This window comes from Pyxicephalus adspersus, chromosome W (genome assembly GCF_032062135.1).
Source record: "Pyxicephalus adspersus chromosome W, UCB_Pads_2.0, whole genome shotgun sequence".
Taxonomy (NCBI): Eukaryota; Metazoa; Chordata; class Amphibia; order Anura; family Pyxicephalidae; genus Pyxicephalus; species Pyxicephalus adspersus.
In genome coordinates, this window is record NC_092870.1 from 6,510,640 (window position 1) to 6,520,178 (window position 9,539).

Genomic DNA, 9,539 nt, shown 5'->3' on the forward strand with positions numbered 1-9,539 from the left:
GCCGCATGCGGCTCTGGAGCCGCAGGTTGCAGACCCCTGCTTTAGGGGATGTAATACAGCAGGAACTCTCTATCATATATGGTGGGAGTGTCCTAAAATAAGAAAATTATGGATGAGAATATATTAAATAGCTTACACCTTAGTGGGTCGTGCCTTTCCTAAAAAAACGTCAGAGGCACTTTTGTGTTTGAAACCATTTTTCTGTACTAATACTCAATTTAAATTGTACCTGTTTACTTCAGCCAAAATGGTTTTGGCTAAGGCTTGGTGGTCCACAACTTCTAATGTGCAACAAGTCAAGAATAAAATGTCCTGGTTTCTAGTGAATGAGAAGATGAGAGCTATATTGTCTGCTTCGGTTTCTAAATTTCAAAAAATATGGTCACAATGGATCGAGCACTATATGCCTAAGTTGTGTTGTTGATGTGTTATGTAATATGAAAAGATTATTTAAAAATATATCTTATGTTAAACTGATTGGCAAAAATAGGCATGCTATGTTTAGATAAAGTAAAAATGGAATATAATAAGAAAATACGCAGTACCACTAGTATAATATAAAGTAAAAAAGAAAGATGAATTCTTATTTCATTTTATTAATTGTTAAAAGATGAAGCATTGAAGGCTTTTTCTCCTCTCTCCATATATCACAGAGAGATATTACAGTAACTCCACTAAATTAATTACGATTTGGATAAATTTTCACAGGGTTTTTTTTTTTTTTCACAACAAAACAATTAAATAGAAGAAGCGTTTATGTTATGTTGTAACTGAGGGAAAGGGATTAATTATTTTCTCTCCCCTAATCACTAAGTTGTCCCCATTCATCACCTGTGCCCTGTATTCTTAGATAGAGAAACTCTATCTAAGAATACGTAGTGCAAAGCACAGCGCGGCAACCGTGATTGCTGTTGCAGTGCTGCACTATGTATTCTTAGATAGAGTTTCACTATCTAAGAATACAGGGCACTACAGGTGACGAATGGGGACAAGTCCCTATTCATCACCTGTAATTCCTGGGCATTGTAGTGGAACTGCAGAGGACTGCAGTTCAGTTTCCCACGTGACGTCACAGTGGCAAAACTGAACTGCAGATGTCCAGGCACATTGTAGTGGAACTGCAGAGGACTGCAGTTCAGTTTCCCACGTGACGTCACAGTGGCAAAACTGAACTGCAGATGTCCAGGCACTACAAGGGATGAATGTAGACTTGTCCCCATTCATCCCCTTTAGTGCCCTGTATTCTTAGAGAAACTCTATCTAAGAATACATAGTAAAATCACAGCACGGCAAGAGCGATTGCTGTTGCAGCGCTGTTCTTTTTATTCTTAGATAGCGTTTCACTATCTAAGAATACAGAGCACTACAGGTGATGAATGGGGACAAGTCCCTATTCATCCCCTGTAGTGCCCAAAGATCGTAGTGGAATCTCTAAAGTCCTTGGACGTGCAGCCTCCATTTCAGGAAGAATTGTGATTTGTTACCACGAATCGCAAAGAAATTCGAATCAAATCGAATTCCACTTTGTCAGCTTCGATTCGCTCATCTCTAGTGGTAGAGAAAAGTAATAAAGAGTTTTGTGCTTAGTTTTACTTGAGAATCCACTTTTGTTGACGCGGCAAAAATAGCCGATTAGATGAATGAACCACACATATAACAGAAACTGTCTAGATCATTAAGGCAATTTCTAGGCATGATGACAAATGAAATCATTCGCAGTTAGTGCAGTCTCTAACGTTAAAAAAAGAAAACTGTAGTTAAATGTTGTAATATGTTGGGGCTATTTATAACAAATTTCACACAATATATAATTAGCTGCATCACAAAAACTAGACGTGCTAGAGAAAAACTGAACTGATTTGAAATCCGCATCAAAAAAACTACAAAGCCCACATTAAATTATATCTGATGAAAATGACATGTTGGCCTGTGAAATCCTTAATTGAAATGCCATTTACAAAAGCATTTAGTGATTTGGAACCTCTTAAATAAATAGGCACATATATATGCCAGACACAACACCTCTGAACAATTCAAAGACATCTTTTATTTCAGTAGGCATATCATAGCTCACTGCAGAAACAAGTTAAGAGTAAATTAAGGTCAGGGAATACACTTTTCCCATATTTGACAAATGACAACAATTGCTTGGCACCAATAGCATACCTACAGGTTTATTTCTTTGTTGGCAAGTGCTTTGCCATAATAAACCTAAGTGTAAACCTAAGGCCTGTATAAAATAAAGTAAGACGTGCCTGCTTGTTTTTTTATGTTTAGCAAAATAAAAAATATATAAAAAATATATACTTTTTTTTTTTTACAACTGGGTAAGCTGGGGTGGGGGGGCATATGATATAAAGCAGTGGTCACCAACCGGTGTTCTGCGAGAAAATTTTGCTGGTCTGCGGCTCTGGCCTGAGAAGGTCCTGCTGGGGGGGACGCACCAGTCAGAGCGGCAGACCACGTCTCCCGTACGGATTGTAGGCTCAGAGCAGTGGGCAGGTTGTGTATCTGGAAACAAACCGCCCACTCTCCTATCGCAGGCTCAGACCTGCGATGGGAGAGTAGGCAGGTTCTGGCATGATGACGTCACTCTGGAGGAAGTTTCTTTCTTTGGGTGACACCCAGCTCCCCGCGCATGTGCAGTCCGAAAAGATTGGCGACTACTGCTATAAAGCATATCGCCCTACAAAAATGACTGAGGTACTTTGTCAAATTTTGTTTGCTTATTGTGCATTTCAATGTGAACTGTTTGATCCAAGCCTGGTATGTGTTTGGGTAGCCTAAAGTTTTTGTGTTGAAGGTTGTATAATATAAGGTACTGTTGAAATAAAGTTGCTAAACAGGTAAAGCATAGAGATTATTTAAATATCGTCTCTCTTACCAAATGTTACTTGGATGGATAAAGGCAGAATGGGGTTACAGGCAAGATAGCAGTTTTGTCCATTTTCCATTGTCTTTACTGGCATGCCCCCCCATGAGACTCAGAACAGAAGTTGCAAAGCTTTGACTAGCTCCACTATGCTCCTGATTTACTGCAGATACATGAAGTTTGTAGCTAGGCCCCCTGGACATCCACAGTGTCCTAGGATCCTGCCTAGGCTGTGTGTGCATAAACTGGCTCTTTCTCTCATTGTTCTTCTCTTTTAGGAAAGATTTTGCCTGACCATCTCACTGTAAATTACCATATCATATGTGTGTCTCGTTTAAGTGGTTTGTTTAGTAGTGGGTTGCAGATGAAACTTTACACTTCTATACCTGTCAAAATTCTAGAGCAGCACAGTGCCTGGAACCATTGACTTTTCTGCTTGCATTGTTATGCTCTTTGCAGCTTTTATAAAATAGCCAATATTTTGTGCCCATATTTGTGGGAACCTGAAAATTTCCAATATATCAAAAAGTCTGTCTGTGAGGAAGGATCCAATGCTATAATTTACACCTTGGTCAAAATATTATAACAAATATAATACCAAAAAGACCAAGATTTTTTACAGAAAAATCCACATTTAGGTTTAGTCTACACGGACGTTTTCCCCAGCATTTAACCTGAGGCTTTAACCACCTGGGCGTTACACTGATTTCTAGATTTCTGTACCAAAAGTAGAAGAGAAAGCCAGCCGGCTTCCTCTTCTAAGGAGAGGACACCTGACGCTGGAGGACGACGCTGGAACACGGACCCGACGTTGATGAGCACAGCGGGACCAGGTAAGTGAGATTTTATTATAGACGAAAAAGTACGGGGTTATCGAAAGTAGCAAAAATTTTTTGGACGAAAAAGTACGGGGTTAGCGGTTGGGAGGTTAAAGGCCCATGTTTGAAATTCCCATGCATTCCAATAAGCTAATCTACACCGGGGTGTCTCTTTAAGACACATTTTTGAGCGTTATAGATAATGCTCCTTGCAACGTTTTAAATAAATTAAAATGCAGTGTTAACATGGGAAAACGCAGGTAAACGCTTCTATTAATTTCAATTGGGGCGTTTTAAAGCATTTTTCAAAGTTTTCCCGCATTTATATGTGCTTGAAACGTAAACACGGTAAAAACGCTGGAAAATGCTGCATAGAGGTTTTCCAGCGGTTTAAAGGCAAGCTTTAAAATGCTAGTAAAAGTGCATAAAAACCCATATAAACGTGGTAAGAACGTTTACATGCGTTTTTAAAACTGTCCGTGTAGACCGAGCCTTAGGCATGTAAAGGGAGCAATGAAGAAGGGCAGAGGATTGCTCTGCTCGGTGATTGGCTGAGAAAAGGGTTTCCCTTTTACACATACTTTTTTAACCCTTTCAGGGCATGAGTAAGGGGTTTTATGTACCCCTGTACTCATTCCCCAGGGTGGGGCGGCGGTGGGAGTCTCCTTATTAAAGGGGGCTTCCAGATTCCAAAGTCCTGCTAAAAATGCTTGTAAAAGCCCCCATTGAATTTGAATGGTAGCTTTCATTGCCGTTTTCAAGTGATTTCAATTGGGGAATTTCCTGTGTTTTAATTTTTTAAAACGTTGAAAGCATTATCTATAATGCTCAAAAACGTGCCTCAAAGAAACGCACTGGTATAGCTTAGCCCATTGGAATTTTAAACATGGGCTTTTAAAGCCTCAAGTTAAACGCTGGGGAAAATGTCCATGTAGATTCAGCCTTATTGTGTTATCACCAGTCAGACCATAACATATCAGAGCCACGAATAGCACCTAGGTCAAGACATGTCTCGATAAAGAAGGCCTTTGCATCTCCAAAAATGGTGTACAGTGGTATTATCATTCATGAAGCAATATAATTGGAAACCTGTTTGCTGGGAATATTTTTATAGTTGTTGTAAATGATGCCAGTTGTTAATCATTGCAGCATCCGAACTACTGACTAGTTCCAGTCTGCTGTGTGATAAATATGTTTATTGCCTGACCCCTGTACAGACATTATCACATCCATGGAATGGCACAGCTGTGACTTCCCATTGCAAAATATATTGATGTATTATTGTGTATGAGTGTTGTATTTAGAAGATAAGGCAAATTTATATGTAAAATGTATATTTAAACATTAGATCCTGTGAAAGAGTACGATCACCTCTTCTCAGTGAAGAATGGAAGGAAGTGTCATGTGGGAGGCATGAGAAAGGAGGGGGGTCCTAGTTCCTCCCCTTAATTTTCAGGGCTACACGGTGCAGTGGAAGCCCCCAAAACAGAGTGGGGCGCCCTAGCAGGTTGTATTGGACGTTGTACCAGCTAAATGGCTTACTTTACCGTCCTATTTATTTCTTACGGTTGTTCCATTATACCCCAATAAAGGTAGGAAGCCGTCAGTGCTATCGCGATTTGTAGTCTGTGCTGGTCGATGTACTCCTTTCATCCTGTCATTCAAAAGCATCAGACTAAAAGTCCCAGCTGCCATTGCGCGTAGAGCGCGTGCGCGTTGATTAGTAGGTGCTGCCTATTCTACTAGTGAGGCGCTGGGGGGACGACAAGGCGGGCGGCAGAGCCCCTGGGAAAGTAATCCATCGTTCTCAATTACAGATCAGCCCTGTGTGAGTGCTCCGGGAGTAGTGGGGACACGTTCCTGCCTTTGTTCAGGCAGACATACAATTTAACAAAGCGGTCGCGGCCAGGACTGATAACATTGGAGGAGGGGGAGGACTGAGGACTCTGGCCATCGGCAGGAAAGGGGGAGGGGAACCTGGTTGCCGGTTTTCAGGTAAGACCTACTAAAAGGAGGGGGGAGGGTTAGTGTTGATAATAATAATATTATTATTACTGCTATGGTGGGGGCTGTCCGGAGGTAACAGCTACAGGGGGAGTGTGCCTTATGAGGCGAGACACCCTCTGTATATAGTGGAGGGGCTTTACATCGGATTGTCGAAACCATTGTGCAGCCACTGCTGTATGTACAATTTGGGAGCAGCTGTGTATTATTGTTTTATTGGTGTATTTATTTTAATTACAGGTAGTAGAAATCCTCACTGTCCCTGCACTGAGTAATGGTAATAGTAATGAGTGTATACATATTGCAGTGCTCTGTGTATGATTGCATATTATTATTTTATGTAGGGTGGATGATTTCTGTTTTAGCTGTGTATGTCAGAATGGACTGCCTGTGACAGATCTATGTATGTTCTTTCCATTGTTTACAAACGCTCTCACTTTGTTTTTGCATTTTTATGTGTAGTTTTACCAGATTATTTTTAAAAGCAAAACATATTTATTTAAATTATTTCCCCTCCAGGACAACACACCTAGCTCACCCCAACATAATCTAGACCTTATTTAAAACCTATTTCCAACTCTGTGACTTTACAGTGTACATATGCAATACCTCCTGCCAAGCAGAAATCTCTTTTCATCTTTCTATTTCAATTGCCAACGTTAGGAGTTTCACAGTTGTGTTGTCTGAAGATGCTGTTGTGTGTGTTGTTTTGCATAGAAAATGTTGTATTTGGCATTTTACTGATTGATACATCTCCTCTTGCAATTTTTTTTTCTTTTCCAGTTCTCTGTGCTAGAAAGTTATAATTGTGTATGTAAGCAGTCCCATATGTGCCTCTCCAGGGTGTGTATTGCACATGTGCTGCAGGCTTTACTGGATGTGACCTTCCTAGATGACCCCATGTTTAGAAATCCCTTATTTTGACAGAGGCTAAACTTTTCTGAGTTTTACTTTTTCTGTCTCTAAAGAAAATTTAATACATCTGGCTCAGCAAGGCATGTATTTGATGGTAGTTGGCTATACATTTGCATCAGTTTGTTGACACTCAACCCTTTCATCAGCTGTGAATTTGTGTGTTATGTTCAGCCCTCCTCCTCCTCCTCCTCCTCCTCCTCCTAATGATGCTGCCACCTGCCCACCTATCCATTTTAGTCTGGGGTGTTGAGCTGCTGCTTATTACAAGCACCTAAGAACAGCCAGCTTATATTATAGTAAGTTAGCAGCATTTACACAAAACAGCACTTTCTTTGTCTTGTATCAATCTAAAGTTTTTAGCTGTTTCTTTATGTTCTCCACTCTTTATTGCATTACACTGCAAGTGCCTTTTTGTGTAGTTTTAAAAATGGTCAGAAATTCTTCTCTAGTACTAAACATAATGGAAAATGCATTGGTTTGTTTTCAGTGTGCCTGAATGAACACAAACCAATGGACTTGAGGAAAATGCACTGGGGTCCCAGCCATGGCATTCTGGCGTTTTCCAGTAGCTGTAGTGTGAGGAATTCTTGTAGGATCTTTTAATGTCATTGTGACATGTTTGAAGATGTAATGGCATTGTTCCACAAAAGTTTTCTGAATTCGGTTCTTGTGTACTCTTTGACAAGCTCTGTTTTGGATTGTCAAAGATATTTGACTTTATAGCTCTGTTATATACATTTTATTAGTTTTCTAATTAGGTATGTTATAGAAAGTTTGTATTCTTTTTTTTTTTTTTTTTTTTTTTTACAAATAGACGTATAAAGAAACTGTTTTCTGTAGTTATCAAGGTGTCTCAATTAAGACTTAGTTTTTTTTTTTCTTTTTTATTCAGCAACTAGTCATCTTCAGAAAAAAAGAATTAGGATAGAAATAGAATTTCATTCTCCATGCAAAAATTTACAGCTTCTTTCAACGAAAATTCCCCCATAGTACAAATTTCCTCTCCCATTGAGCCAGACATACTCCCTTCCTCATTACTCACCAGACCTCAATTGTAGTTGTACCCTGCAGAATTCACCTTCAGAAAGTAGCTGGACACTGGATCCCCTACTGCCAAAGATTTGACCATGACTTCAGCCATTTGACTTGTGGTCCGTCTGGCCGCCACATGAAGGAACTGTGCAGTCATTGGGCTAGCTTTTCAGGGGCTGTCCAGCTGTAAAGAACAGCTTGCATAGGTTGCACCTGACTGCAGCTTGCTGCTCTACTAGCAAAACTAGAAGCACATAATTACTGGGAAAACCATTGGTCAGGCAGCTTCCTAGTCCACAGGCTGTATATTGAATTGGACAACCTAGTTATGGACTCTAGACTTTAGAATCTAGTTTTAGATTAAAAAAAAGCCCCACCTTATCTATACAGTTTTACTCATGAGTTTTACATTTTGACCTTTTACTTGTGCTATTACCATCAGATAGGTTGTGCTAGGTACCACCGTTTCATTTTGGCTGAATGGCATCCTTACTATGATTAACAATTTTGCTGGAGCTACAAAAACAATTTGCCTCCTGCCCAGTTTGGTAATATAGTTTTCCTTTTTAATGCTTATGTTTGTGGCCATGTCCTAAACATTATTTAAATTGACTGTGGTACTGTATTTTATTGTTAAAGTATGAAAAAAAAAATGGTGTCTTTATGTATATAGGGCCACCTATTTCCTCAGAGGTTAAAGCATACCCTCTTCTAGTGAAAATTGAACTGGTTTTCAGTTCTATGGTATGTCTAGCTACAAGAAATCCTGCCTCTGGTGTTGAGCATTGGATCCTTAGTGGTATAATAGGCTTTCCAAATAAATAGGTTTATTATGGTCACTGGTAATAAACACCATTTTTAATATTTGTTCAGAAAGGAATATGGTGTTTGATTAGCTATTTGTCACTCCTCTGGGGAAGTAGGATACATTTTAGAAATGATCCCTCTTTTAGGGAATAAGATCTTGCTTTTGTTTTAAAAATCATATATTCATTCCCAGTCTCCAAATAGTTACATTTTCAGTTTCTTGTACTCTTCCTCTTTAATTATTTGTCCTTTCATACTCTTACATTGCCACTCTGTTCAGGAGTAATCATCCAACAGAATCCACTTTTCAATTATGAAGTACCCCTCTGCTTAAAAGTCAGAAACCAGAAAGTTTAAGAAAGGTTAAAACGAGTCTGTATTTAAATGTTGATCTAAAGCTCTGTTTTAACCCCCTGGGTGGTTCATATCTATCCAGATTTAAATGTCTAAAAGCGGTACATTGTTTTTCATGAAAATTTATTTTACAGTATGAGTATCATAGTTCTCCCCAGAGGTTTTTAGCCGGTTGCTCCGCCCGGCTGATTTGAATACCCCGCCCAGCTCCCGGCAGCTCTCATCCTCGGATGCACGGATCTCAGTGAGGCTGCTCTGTGCCCTCCGTTCAGAGGATTGCTGCCCATGACAGGTGAGCACACACAGTTCAGCCTTCATGTAAAGGAGACACGCAGCCATCTCATAGCACGAGCTCGGATTTCTATTTTAAAAAAATCTGCCAGTGAAATGTATCCAGTGTGTATAAAGTCTGCATGCCATTCTGCATCCTCACAGCTCTCTGTGTAGAAACCTCCATATCTCGTAAACTGTATGTCACAATGACCTGTAATTTTCAGGGTGTACAGGGGACCCTCATAGATACTAGTTATTACAATTTCAGCCCCCCAGCTGTAAAGAATTTCAAGATATGGGGGTCACAAATGTAAAAAGTTATGAAAATTGAACTTTGGTTTTGCTGTTTCAGGGGAAAGTGCAACTAGGAGTCCTAAATTGAAAGTGCAAATTGGGGACCCCGGGGGCCACTAACATAGCAAGGAGCATTGGGGTGGGGCCCCTAAATATATACCTACCTGTCA

General features: G+C 39.8%; 1 protein-coding gene across 2 annotated transcripts in view; it reads left to right on the plus strand.

Moving 5' to 3' along the window:
- The first annotated feature begins 5,448 nt into the window (after positions 1 to 5,448).
- LOC140342852 (bromodomain-containing protein 3-like) overlaps positions 5,449 to 9,539 on the plus strand; it is a 45,644-nt gene continuing 41,553 nt past the window's right edge. For both annotated transcript variants that reach the window (XM_072429221.1, XM_072429220.1), the window contains exon 1: positions 5,449 to 5,685. The gene's annotated coding sequence lies outside the window, so the exon portion shown is untranslated. The remainder of the gene's footprint in view (positions 5,686 to 9,539) is intronic.